Below are 14767 nucleotides of genomic sequence, written 5' to 3'. Positions count from 1 at the left end.
TGGTCTATGAACTGAAAATGGGAGATTTGTTCTTTAGGTGTAGACTGCGTTGAAAATGGGTAGAAAAATGTTATTCCAAACAGAAAGACGATACCGCTAGTAGTAGTAGAAAAAGAAGAGTTGCGGCAGTTGAAAAAGTGTCAAAAAGAAAGAAAATTGAAGAGTCGGTGTCCGAATCAGATTCGAAGTTAAAGGAGATAAGCGACTACGTCGATTCTAGTGAAGATGTTGCCAAGCGGAGTGTCATTGGTGACAGTGAAGAGTGCGAGGGAAGTGGGAGTAATAATGATGATGGGGATAATGATTCGTTGTCCGTGCCATATCTTTCAAGGTGCATTTTCGTGGAGCGGTATGACCTTCGAACAATAATTGACGAGGTTGGATATTTCCAGGCAAAGATATCAGTCAGATCAAGAATGGCTGCTTATCGATAATTTAAGCAAATTCTTGTCGACCAAGAATTGAAGAAAAGATTCAAGCGGTCTTGTTTTGGACACCTGAGAAACCTGCCGGAACATCTCAAGTTCAATGGGCAGTTGGTCCATTATTTGCTGTTGCGACGCATTAAGAACGATAAGATGCATCATGAGATGTGGTTTTGCGTTAACAACAAGCCTGCCTGTTTTGGCTTGAAAGAGTTTTGTTTGATCACGGGGCTGAACTGCTCATCATACCCCAATGAATCAAAAATGAAGAAGGTGTTAGCAAAGGGGGACAATTTTTGTTTTAAGGTGACAAAAAATAAAAACATCACGGCGGCCAACTTGTTACACCTGATCAGAAGGAATAAGCTGAACGAGGACCAGAAGTTCAAGTGTTGTCTATTGTGGTTCTTGCACACCATGTGGCTTGCGAAAGATTTGACGAAGGTTGTCGACACAAAACTGATTCAAATGGTCGACTCTTTGAGTTTCTTCGAGAAGTATCCGTGGGGGAAAGAGGCATTTCAACTGACCATGGACTATCAGAAGAAGAAAAGTGACCTGAAGAAGCAGAAGGAAGTATTTGATGAGAAGCAGAAGGCATCCTATGCTCTATTCGGATTTCCCTGAGCATTCATGGTATCTACTATTGTCACGACCCGAACTGGAGCCCTGGCTGTGACGGGCATTCCAAACCATAAAGACCTAAAACACCCCTATTCATCTGATAATCATGCACATAACTCATATGATAAAAGAAATGCGGAAGATAAACAATATTACGAAAACATGGTCAAAAATCATATGAAATCAATAACGGGGAATAATGTCCCACAATCTCAACAGAACATCTCTAAAACGTCTGCGAAATCTCTACTACATGACTGAAATAAATATCTATCTGAAAACTAGGACAAGGCCCCCAGTAGAACCAAAACTAATAAATGATAAGTGAAACTGCCAGATATCAGGCCTTCCGAAATATATAAGGCTCACCAAGTGACTCTGCAAATCTGTCTGAGGAATCTACTGATTTTCTGGACCCCTAGACTGTGCCACCTAACCTGAGAGGGAAGGGGGTCAATACAAAAGTACTGGTACGCAGAGATATCAAAACAAAACATAATATTTTTACAAAATATAGTTGAGAGCCATAATAAAGAAGTTTCATATCAAATCATTTGAAAACACATGGACGCAATGTAATTGTTTTCAACAACAATGTAATGCAGCTGAGCTAGGTGGAATACCCTACATATCACATTTACACCAACTGTCAAACCTCGGTTGCCACCGAGATTAGAGTATAAGTGAGGGGAAGACACACAAAATCACACAGCAGGGTGTCTTGACCCAATGGTAGTGCACAAGATCACAAAGCAGGGCTCCTAACCATAGTCCCAACTTGGAAATGACATAAAGTCAGGTACGCAAGATCACAAAGCAGGGTACCAAATTCCCATGTAGGCAAACACGATTTCCAGCGATGAGCCCTTACACTCAAACGCCTTCTTCGGGCATCCACCTATCTCGTGTAAAATCAATGCATTCAAATTTTATCTGATTCAATCACATATCATATTCTGTAGGGTATCGTCATACCCGACTTGCAAGCCATCAATATCACATCATTCTTCTCATTCAACCATTGTATTCAACATGTTTCAACATAAATAGCCCTCCCGTTTTCAAGTCAAAATCATATCAATTCTCAAAACATTTCATGTCATGCTTTTCAAGATGTTTTCAAACAATTTACATCATATGAACATTTAAAATAAATTCACATCAAGAAAGGGATTCCATATAATTCATGCTCTCAAATTAACACCTTTTCAAAACATATGCATATACATATATAATATGTCAAATCACTTCGGAAATAGGCCTAAAGACCAAATCAATATTATCAAAACGTTCAAAACATGATTATATTCGTAGTTTCAAAATCTCCATTTTAAAGCATGAATTTAAAGGCCCATGAGATTTTAGGATAACCCCACGTACCTCTATATGCGAAGATGATAGGTGTTCCTTGAAGCCTACATTCTGGGAATTTCAAATATGCAATTAGTTTCAAAAACCCACGGTTGAATCTTGAGTTGCTTGGGTTTTTATTTTGAAACCCTAAGGAGAGTTCTTGAGCAATTTTGATGAATGAAGGTATATTTTGGGGTATTTGGGGACTGAATTTCGTGTTTATGGCTAAATAAGGGTGGAAAAAGGACCATTTTACCCCAAAAATGTAGTGTTTAAGTCACTTGAGTAGTAATGTATGCGGCGCACACCTTATCGCATAATATAGGTTGTGCGGCGCACTCTTTATTGCACACATTAGGTTGTGCGTCGTACGCCTTATGACATAAGTTAGGGTGTGCGTCGCACACCTTATGCTGCACGATACACTCCACTTTGCAAAGCCATAACTTCTTCCTCGGGTGTCGAACTTTTGCAAAATTGATATTGTTGGAAAGATAATTCGAAGGCCTTTTCATTTGATATATAGTAGGCACTCTAATTCAATATATACAAAGAGTAATGACCGATTGAAGTTGACCCAAGTTTTGACGCTTACTAAAACTCAATCGATGGAAAAGATTTCAACTTGTCCTTAAGTTAGGGGACCTCTATGATCTCAATTCATGCTCAAATATATTTATACACCACATAGTTGATTAAAACACTATATTCACAATAGATTTATGGTTTTTGGAATGTGTACAAGTAGAAATGATAATTTACGTTCAAGTCTGAAAGTATGGGGTGTTACATTATCTCCCCCTTGGGATCATTCATCCTTTAATGATGGGTAGAAAATTGTTGAAGCCTTAAAGGTATGGAATAACGCAGACACGACATGTCCTCTAATAAAGAATACACTGATCTGAAATAAGACCATATGGCTGGAACTACTGATATTCTGAATTCTTATATCGGACATACATATCTGATGCATGGAATACATGACTAAAGCTACTTATAAGCTGTGTTCTCATAATGAACATGCATACCTGATGCATGGATTTGTTATTGAGTTGTTCTCATGAACGCAGAACTAAATACACTGATAAGCTGAACTTTTTCTATTGGACATGCATTTCTAATGCATGCATATCTGACTAAACTGACGTATGAACGTATGACTGAATACACAATGATAATTGGTGCGGAGCTTGTAATAAGAATCTATGCATGCAACTGAATGGGGTATCTCCCCCTTGGGACCCTATGTCCCTCTATGAATGCTCAATTAACTAAGATGCTCAGAAAACTGAGGCGATGCACTAGGCACCTACAAATTTAATCATATCTGAACATCTGGAATCTGAATCTAGTACATGACGCATGAATTGAGCTATACTCGCAAATACCAGTATACTCTATCTTAGAATAGTAACATATCTGAGATTTGGGGTAGCATGATTAAATAAAGAGACGAGAAAAAAAGTTATGCGAATTTGACTGCTAAACTGATTTGCTGGCCACATAGACTGAACTATACTAGAAACTTATACTCAATCTGGAGTATCTCTTCAATACTCTCTCTAAAGAAGTTCTAGCAGTAATAGGGAGCCACGAATCTTTGGTATGGATTACACGAGACATCCAACTGAGGAAATCATAACATTTACACTACTCTGCAGTCTGGAATATAGACATATAACTCATAAATCAGGATAGAATTACCAGGCCTTAGTCAATGTGACTTCTTACTTTTAAGCTTAGCACACTTCTCGAGTATCCCTTAACTTACTATTCTCCTTAATTACCATACTCATTGATTCAAGTTATAATCCTTATAAATCTTTCTACTATTGTCTAAAGTAGCTTAAATCCTTTCATGGTGATCAAGCCAAATTTTAAATCACAAAATACAACATGCCACACCACGACACTATTCTAAACCATATGATTCAGTCTTCTGTATCCTCTTTAGAGATCACACCCTAAACATAACGTGCCTTACCACGTCAACGAACCAGCTCTGAACTCTTACTATGGATTTACTAGAGCATATTGTGTCCCTCCACTTAAATCCCAACATGTCATTCAAGCCTATCTTTATAACCACATATGACCTCCAAGGTAAACACCCATAAGGACATACTTCACATATTCTCTAAACCACTATTAATATAACTCCCACGCGCTACCCCAAGAACATACACACATAAATTCTCACTAACCATCACATATATCAAAGCTTTGGCCCCAAACTTACTTAACACTTAAGGCCTTATCTAAAACAAGCATACTATGCTTTTTATCAACAGGAAAACATTTACTCCTCATAACCATCCTCACATAAGAAGGATTCACAAAAGGCTAAAACATAAGATTTTGAAACATAGAAGGGTATTATATGAAACTTAACACTTAACTGAGGCATGAGGAATAGCAAATCAATATTCGGGATTTATCAAAGCACTTTGAATTTAGGGTATTCATGGCTATAAGCTGAATCTCGCCAATCATTTGGCATAAAACATGAGTTATGGAGACTGAGCATACTATAGGGTGCAAACATATATTTCATGAGCTGCATGACCTCAATTTGGAGTTTGTAACATATGGAATGTAATTCCAACTACTGAATGAACTGGAACTCTTTATTTTAGAATTGGAAGAGTACATGATTCACTATCAAAAACATGATCATGAACTACAATTATCGAACTGACATGTAAGGAATGAGTATGTATTGGAATCACTAAAAAATACTGAGATAGGAATGGGTTGAGTCTCACTCTCACTTTCTGACGTTCTATGTCGTCATGACATCACTACTAGAATCTGAGAGCCTGACCTTGGTTATTCATTCTATCATCTCCCCCTTGGCTTTAAGCAATCATCTTAAGTTTGGGAGATCCCTTACTAGACTTTAAACTTAACCGCACTCACTGCACTCTGGGGTCTGAAATATGACAATACACAAAATTAATAGAACTTAACCCAAAAGCCCACACATAAAAGTGGAAAGCCCACTGCTAATACTACCTTCTGAGATACACTCTATATTTCGATAGCCCCAATATCATAGTATAATGCTTGCACACTTATTTCTATTGGTTCAACTTTCAAAACTCAAACTTAGATTCTAACACTTAAAATGGATATCACCAAGCCTTTGATGAACCATACCACTTCCGTCCTAGCATACCAATATTGCTACTCCAAACTTATATCTCTCTACTACGAGAATAGAGATCACATCAAAAGGCTCAACACTATCAATCAAGGCTCTTTAACTTGGCTATCTAGAACACCATATACCATCTAACTAGTCTTTTTCCAACTAGCAACTCAACGGTACCACTATTCACATGCAACATATAATAGTCTTAGAGAAATGCCACAACTCCATATCGTCTTGGGCATACTTACACACCATACCTACAACATTATACTTCATTACGAATCAAATTAAACTTAAGCCATTTCATACACCATTCAAGCCTATTAGATCACTTCTATTACCATATAACTAGCATCATTAACCAAGAAATCATCACATCCACCTTCATGGACTTCAACTGTTCAAAACTTAAGGTCTAGTGCTAAACATGATTTTTCAACCCAACCTTACGCGTGATTCTCACTTGGAAACCATGAAATAAGCATCAAGAAACACTAGTACACTAGAACTTCATAACCATAATAATCAATCTTGACCTTACGGTCTTCCTTATCATAACTTATTAGCACGTACTATTTCAACACATCAAGCCTACTAAATTCAAAACATACATCATTAATCTCATGCCACTATTTTTACCACCATATTCTACACCTGAATTCAAGCCTATAGTTTAGCGTCAATCGTCTACCACCAATGAAAAGTGTAACATAATATACTAATCCATCAAATTGGAACATTCTATCCAAATACCTCAAAATTTACTAGATACCTTCTCGTAAGTAGTACTTGTTTACAACTACCACGAAAAAAGTCAAGGGGTAAGGTCACATAATAGACATGATCAACCTTAATCTGATATTATAACCCCATACGATCTTATCTACTTATGCGGATTTCTCACCTCATACTTACTTACTCAAGAATACATTTAGACTGCCTTCAAATTCCTCAAACAACTATGATTCTATAATCATAACTTACTCGCTAATATAGCCATTTTTCACATTCAAGCAACCAACAAATCACCCTGACTAACAACTCCTTCTCTACCTTATACTAAACTAACTCACAAGGACGAATCACCTCTTTACCAACTCCATCTCATGCAAACAGATTCAGCCATACATATATTAAACCAACAAAAGAACAACAAATTGCTATTGAATCGAAATAGTCCTCACACGGCTTCACTAGACTTTGGTTTTGTATTTTGAACAAGAAAATGAGATGGATGACAAGGCAACTATGCTAGTGAATCGAAAGAGCCCCACACGGCTTCACTAGACTTTAATTTTTTTTTCAAAAACACCATGATAAAAAGATTACATAGTACAAGAGATAAGAAATTGAATCACCCCAATAATGGGACATGTCTGAGAACATCAGGGTTAGAAAAGAATTTGGGATGACTTTACCTTCATATGGACGACACCATAGCACAAATGACAGTATGGAAGAGGAATATTTTGACTCTATTGCATGAACTGGAACATGAAGAAAGAGTGACATTCCTAAATGCCTAGTAGCCTCCTGCTTATAAGTGTGGCGCGCTACACACCCATAAACAAGACTCTACCTGACGCGATTTTGTAGACACCCTGGGACTATGAACCATGCTCTGATACCAAGTTTTTCATGACCCGAATTTGGGCCCTGGCTGTGACGAGCATTCCGAACCATAAAGGCCCGAAACACCCTTATTTGTTTGATAATCATGCACATAACTCATATGATATAAGAAATGCAAAATATAAACAATATTACGAAAACATGGTCAAGAATAATATGAAATCAATAACGGGGAATAATGTCCCACAATCTCAACACAACATCTCTATAATATTTGCAAAATCTCTACTACATGACTGAAATAAATATCTATCTGAAAACTGGGACAAAGCCCTCAGTAGACCCAAAACTAATAAATGATAAGTGAAACTGCCAGATATCAGGCCTTCCGAAATATAGAAGGCTCACCAAGTGACTCTGCAAATCTGTCTGAGGAATCTACTGATTTTCTGGACCTCTAGACTGTGCCTCCTAACCTGGGAGGGAAGGGGGTCAATACAAAAGTACTGGTGCACAGAGATATCAAAACAAAACATAATATTTTTACAAAATATAGTTGAGAGCCATTATAAAGCAGTTTTATATCAAATCATTTGAAAACACATGGGCGTAATGTAATTGTTTTCAATAACAAGGTAATGCAGCTGAGCTAGGTGGAATACCCTACATATCTCATTTATACCAACTGTCAAACCTTGGTTGCCGCCGATATTAGATTATAAGTGAGGGTAAGACACAAAAGATCACACGGCAGGGTGTCTCGACCCAATGGTAGTGCACAAGATCACAAAGGAGGGAACCTAACCATAGTCCCAACTTGGGAATGACATAAAGTCAGGTACGCAAGATCACAAAGCAGGGTACCAAATTCCCATGTCGGAAAATACGGTTTCCAGCGATGATCCCTTACACTCAAACACCTTCTTTGGGCATCCACCTATCTCATGTAAAATCAATGCATTCAAATTTCATCTAATTCAATCACATATCATATTCTATAGGGTATCGTAATACCCGACTTGCAAGCCATCAATATCACATTATTCTTCTCATTCAACCATTGTATTCAACATGTTTCAACACAAATAACCCTCTCATTTTCAAGTCAAAATCATATCAATTCTCAAAATATTTCATGTCATGCTTTTCAAGATGTTTTCAAACAATTTACATCATATGAACATTTAAAACAAATTCACATCAAGAGAGGAATTCTATATAATTCATGCTCTCAAATTAACACCTTTTCAAAACACGTGCATATACATATATAATATGTTAAATCACTTCAAAAATAGGCCTAAAGACCAAATCAATATTATAGAAACGTTCAAAACATGATTATATTCGTAGTTTCAAAACCCCCATTGTAAAACATGAATTTAAAGGCCCATGATATTTTAGGATAACCCCACGTACCTCTATATGCGAAGATGATAGGTGTTTCTTGAAGCCTACGTTCTGGGGATTCCAAATATGCAATTAGTTTAAAAAATCTACGGTTGAATCTTGAGTTTCTTGGATTTTTATTTTGAAACCCTAAGGAGAGTTATTGAGCAATTTTGATAAATGAAGGTGTATTTTGGGGTATTTGGGGACTGAATTTCGTGTTTATGGCTAAATAAGGGTGGGAAAAGGACCATTTTGCCCCAAAAATGGAGTGTTTAAGTCACTTAAGTAGTAATGTATGCGGCGCCCACCTTATCACATAATATAGGTTGTGCGTCGCACTCTTTATCGTACACATTAGGTTGTGCATCGCACACCTTATGGCATAAGTTAGGGTGTGCATCGCACACCTTATGCTGCACGACACACTCCACTTTGGAAAGTCATAACTTCTTCCTTGGGTGTCGGATTTTTATGAAATTAGTATCGTTGGAAAGATAATTAGAAGGCCTTTCATTTGATATATAGTAGGAACTCTAATTCAATATATCCAAAGAGTAATGACCGATTGAAGTTGACCCAAGTTTTAACGCTTACTAAAACTCAATCGATGGAAAAACTTTCAACTCGTCCTTGAGTTAGGGGACCTCTATGATCTCAATTCATGCTCAACTAGATTTATACACAACATAGTTGATTAAAGCACTATATTCACAATAGATTTTTGGTTTTTGGAATGTGTACAATTAGAAATGACAATTTACGTTCAAGTCTAAAAGTATGGGGTGTTGCAACCATAAACCCTTTAGTTTGTTTATCCTAGATTATCATTTTATTTATTCTATGTCATAGACTCATAGTTATTTTTTTCACTGCTGTACTGCTTACAGATTTGGATCTATGAGGCCTTTCCTCATCTTGGAGAATTTGCTGAAAAATCAATGGATGATCCCTTACCCATCCCCCGCATCCTCAGATGGCACACTTCAAAAAGCGATAAGATAATCGAAGGAGACCCATTCAAGTATAAAGGAAAAGTTATCGAGGTATGAATTTATTTTCTATAATGCAATAATAGTACCATTTTATCTAACGTTATGTAATTGTTAATTGATATTTGGTAGAACGTGCACCCGTACATCATCCTTACTGTTCGTGAGACAAAGATGGATTACATGATTACATTTGATCCATGTATGGACGAGGTGAAGAATAACATCCTCGATGAATTGAAGAAAGAGTTAGAAGGGGTGACTGTCCTCACTTCAAATAAGGACAGTGATGATGACAGGGATTTGGGTGGTAACCCCATTAGAGTACGCGTTGGTGATAATGATTCTCCAAGCACCTCCAAAGATGCAGCGGGAACCTTATCCCCTGGGGATCTTCATAAGCGTGTGGCTTCACTCGAGGAAGCGGTGTTGGATATTGGTGCGTATATCAAAGAGAAAAGAATGAAGAAAAAGGAAAATGATGAGCGAGGTAGCTTCATTCATTAATTGATGTTGTTAATGAATATTCAGCTTTAAATATCAGTAACACTTTGTGATATTATAAAATATTGTATATGCATGAATCGGAGAGAAATGAAGAAGGAGAAAAAAAGAGCAAAGTGAATGAGTTGGCCATTGTTGTGGCAGAAGAGGGAAAAAAAAGAAAAGAAGGATGGTGAAGAAGATAAGAGCCAAGAAGAAGGTGGAAAAGTAGCAGCAACAACAGAAGAAGAAGAAGCGGTAGGAGATGAACAAGGAGCCGCGAAAAAAGGAAAAACTATTGAAGAAGAAGGTGACAAAGTTAACAAAGAAGAAGTTGAGCAAGAACCACCAGGTGAACAAAAAGAAGAAGATGAGGAAGAAACAGCTGCTGAAGCTGAGGAAGAAACAGCTGTTGCAGGTGAAGTAAGAAAAGAAGGTGTGGAAGAAAAAGAAACTGAAGCAGTAACAGCTGATGCACATGCTAAAAAAGAAGGAGAAAAAGGTGAGAATAAAGAAGCAACTGCAATTATTGAGAAAAAATAAGTTGAAGCTATTCAAACAGATGTGGTCATGGACATTGTTGATGAAATCAACAGTAACACTTGTGTTGATGAGGAACTTAGGGAAAGAGACATTTAAATGCTAAGATGTTAAATTTGTTGTTAAATGATGAGTTGTTAGGATATGACAATTTTTTTTATTTCACAAATATGAAGTTTGAAGGATCTGGTGGTAGGATATGACAATTATTCTTTTATTTTATGAAACTTGTTATGATTCTGAGCTGAATCTGTTTCTATCAAACTGATTTGTGGCATGAAATTTGAATATGTAGGGTGTGGTCATAGTTGGTACATTGTATGCTTGATATCATAGAATGCATACTTAATATTTCATATACCATATGCATAGTCTATCATTACCCTGCTGGTCGAATTTAAGTTGACGTGTTGTTTAATCGACTATGGTTCTATCAAAAATAGTATTTAACATTATACAAAAGTAGAACTAATATTATTTATTCAATATCACTATATCCATGTTACACTTTTACAAAGAACGAATACTAGCATTATAGCACATAACATCATTTTTAGGACATTTTCTCTTTCTTCGGCTAAAATCAATTTTTGTTTTAGTTGATCCCTCTCTATTTGGGTGTCATGTAGCAATAGTTTAAAGTGATCCCTCTATTCTTCGGCTTCTTTGAACAAAGTCATGAGAAAATCTTTATTTTCTTTGCATTGTTGGAGCCTTTGTAGTAGATTAAATTTTGCCTTGAAAATTTGATGTCTCGAGTCCCGAAATAAACGTTGATAGAATGGATGGAGGTGATAGCTCATCAAGACATTTGAAAAATGAGCATGCGCCATTATCTTAGGAAAAAAATAATTACATAACCATTAACTTAACTATAAAAAAGAAAACATGCACATCTCACCTTTGCAATTGCACAATTATAAAATTTGCGACCTGAATTTGAATCCGTGAGTGACGTCCTCAAGACAGCCGCATTCCCACAATGACAAATTAGAGTATTTTTAGAATTGGATGATTGAGATGCTTGCGACACTGTAGAATTTTTAAAAACTAAATAAAGTTGATGAAATAAAATAAGGAGGGATGTACACCTTATATATGAAGTAAAAACAAAGTGTTCACACTAATGGCTTACAAAAGTAGCCGTTTTTTACCGTTGGAAAAGTAATTTTTCTCTTTTGAACTGGTGGTGACACTAAATAGACTGTCGTAGATCATGACCTATGTCAACCATCGATTTGTATGATTTACCATAGACTTACACCTTTATTAGTGCATCAAATGATATCCTGATTATGCATAGACTACCGTGATCTATGTACACATCTATAGACCATCACGCGGAGGTAGTTAAAAAATAAATAATTAAATTAAAAAAATTAAATAGATAATAGTAACATGTTTTGGGACTGGTGAAAGAAAATAATTAAATATAATATGATTTAAATGGATAATCACATGTTTTGGGGCCGATGGAAGAAAATAATTACATTTAAAATGATTTAAATAGATGATCTTGGACTGGTGATGACACTTAATAGACCGTCGTAGATCATGAACTATGTCACCCATCGATCAGTATAGTCTATCGTAGACTTACACGTCTATTATCGCATCGACTGATATCATGATTAGGCGTAGACCACGATGATCTATGTACAAGGTTATAGACCATCACTTTGGATGTACTTAAAAAATGATTAAATAAATTATAAATAAATGTGGTGTGGATTTCTACACATGTGAAGGAGTGTAAACAAGTCACATAATCATATTAGAGCTTAGACAAATTAGGGAGGGTGAATTAAGAAGTGTGTGGATGGGTAGTGGTTGAATGCTCAATATCGTAAGAGTAATGTTTAAACAAAGCATAAGTATGTATATAGGATATGTATTTTATTTGATGCCTACACATTCCACATATTTCTTTCATCACCACCCCTAAATCAAAAGAGTGCGTGCAATTGATAGTGGTAAAATATTTATCATCCTCAATACATACTTGTGCATTGAGAAACATTACTCTTATGATATGGAGCATTCAACCACTACCCATCCACACACTTCTTAATTCACCCTCCCTAATTTGTCTAAGCTCTAATATGATTATGTGGCTTTTTTACACTCCTTAACATGTGTAGAAATCCACATCACATTTATTTATAATTTATTTAATCATTTTTTAACTACATTCAAGTGATGGTCTTTAACTATGTACATAGATCACCATGGTCTACACATAATAATGATATGAGTCGATGCGATAATAAATGTGAAAGTCTACGATATACCAGACTGATCGATGGAGGACATAGTGCATGATATACGACAGTCTATTAAGTGTCACCATCAGTCCAACATCATCTATTTAAATCCTTTTTAATTAAATTATTTTCTTCCACTAGCCACAAAACATATGATTATCCATTTAAATCATATTATATTTAATTATTTTCTTCCACCAGCCCAAAATACATGTTACTATTATTTATTTAAATTTTTTTCAATTTAATAATTGTCTTTCATAATTCCCAAAATGTGTGATTATCTATTAAAATCATTTTTAATTTAATTATTTTCTTCCACCAGCCACATAATATGTGATAATCTGTTTAAATCTTTTAAAATTAAATTATTTTTTGAAAATCTGTTATTATTTATTTTAATTTATCCGATGATCCATCAATTCATGTAGTCTACGATCGACTAATATGTACAGTCGACGAAATACTTTGTATAAAATCTAAACATTATATTTTACTCTTCAGGAAATTAGTCAAGCCACAATTATTCCAAGAGATTGACCTTGACAGTAACGCCGCTGCCAAACACCGTATACTCGTCGAGAACCCCGTTTGGATTACCCACATACAAGGAATCATTCGCACTCTTATTATCCCTTAGGATCCTTTCCGCAGAAGGCACAAATATGTTATCTTTACCACCGACAAATGCATGCCGCTCCCTAAACTTTTTACCAAATTTTTTAGCAATTGAATTGAATATGTACGACACGGGGTACTCCCGTTCATCCATCAAAATCGAGTTGAGCGACTCGGCGATGTTTGTGGTCATCACGACGTACCTATTGTCCGAAAAATGTGCTCTACTCCATTTTTCAAAACCAAGCACATTTTCAAGGACATGAGCTGCCTCGGGGCATTTACTCTTCAATTCCACAAAATTATCGCTAAAATCATCAAAGGAATAAGCCTCCGTGGAGTAGAATAGATAAAGATGTTCTTCGCAGTGTTGATTTACACGAAGATTTTCAGCGAGGTGCCTTATGCAAAGTCCATGATGTGCACGACTGTATACACGGGAGAAGGCATTGGCGATGCTAATGTGCCTGTCGGAGATGACGCATAGATCTGGTTCATCTTCTATGATAGACTTCAGCTTCTGGAAGAAGAAGGTCCAAAAAACATCATTCTCTTTATCAACAACACAAAAGGCAATCGGAAATATATGATTTTCGGTGTCTTGTGCAACGGCGCTCAGCAGAACGCCCTCGTACTTGCCATACAAATGTGTGCCATCGACGACAATTACCTTTCTCATTTAGACATATCCTCGTATGCAAGCTCCGAATGCTAAGAAGTAGTAAACGAACGATCCATCCATCAGGTTTACCATGATAGAGTAAGAAGACCCGAGATTCAATAACTCCACCATGTGGGAAAAAGCCGACAAGCAAGCATATCCGTGCTCCGGTGTCCCGCGAATGATGTTCTTCGTAATTACACTTTTTTTCCAACACATCCAATAGCTTGCGTTGCAACGCAACTCCTTAAATATAATTCTTTGAATTTCTCTTATGCTTGGACCCTTACCATCCCAAAAATGATTTACAGATACTGAAGCAATCAATTTAGATGAGACTTTTTTATGCCTACGGGTGGTGTTTTCAACACCGCACATGTGCATCCAGACATACTTGTATATGAAAAATCTGTTTGAGGTGTCGTACTTTTTTGCTCGCAACAGCCAGCCACAACCATGAGATAAGCATTGCGCTTTCATCAATTTCTTCCATCTCTTCTCCATATAATAATTAAAAGATTGACTCACCGCTGCTGCGTCTAGTTGCATTTTCAGCTCCTTTTTATCAGCAAATGTTTGACCACAACAGAAATTGGTTCCATCGGTGAAGGAGTGTCCTGCTTGTGATTTCATTTCACGGTCTTCTTCATCATCTTATGAGTCAGATGAAAAATCTTCCACATGCGTAG

Source organism: Capsicum annuum, chromosome 1 (assembly GCF_002878395.1).
Source record: "Capsicum annuum cultivar UCD-10X-F1 chromosome 1, UCD10Xv1.1, whole genome shotgun sequence".
NCBI lineage: Eukaryota > Viridiplantae > Streptophyta > Magnoliopsida > Solanales > Solanaceae > Capsicum > Capsicum annuum.
Note: the sequence above shows the minus strand (reverse complement) of the source record.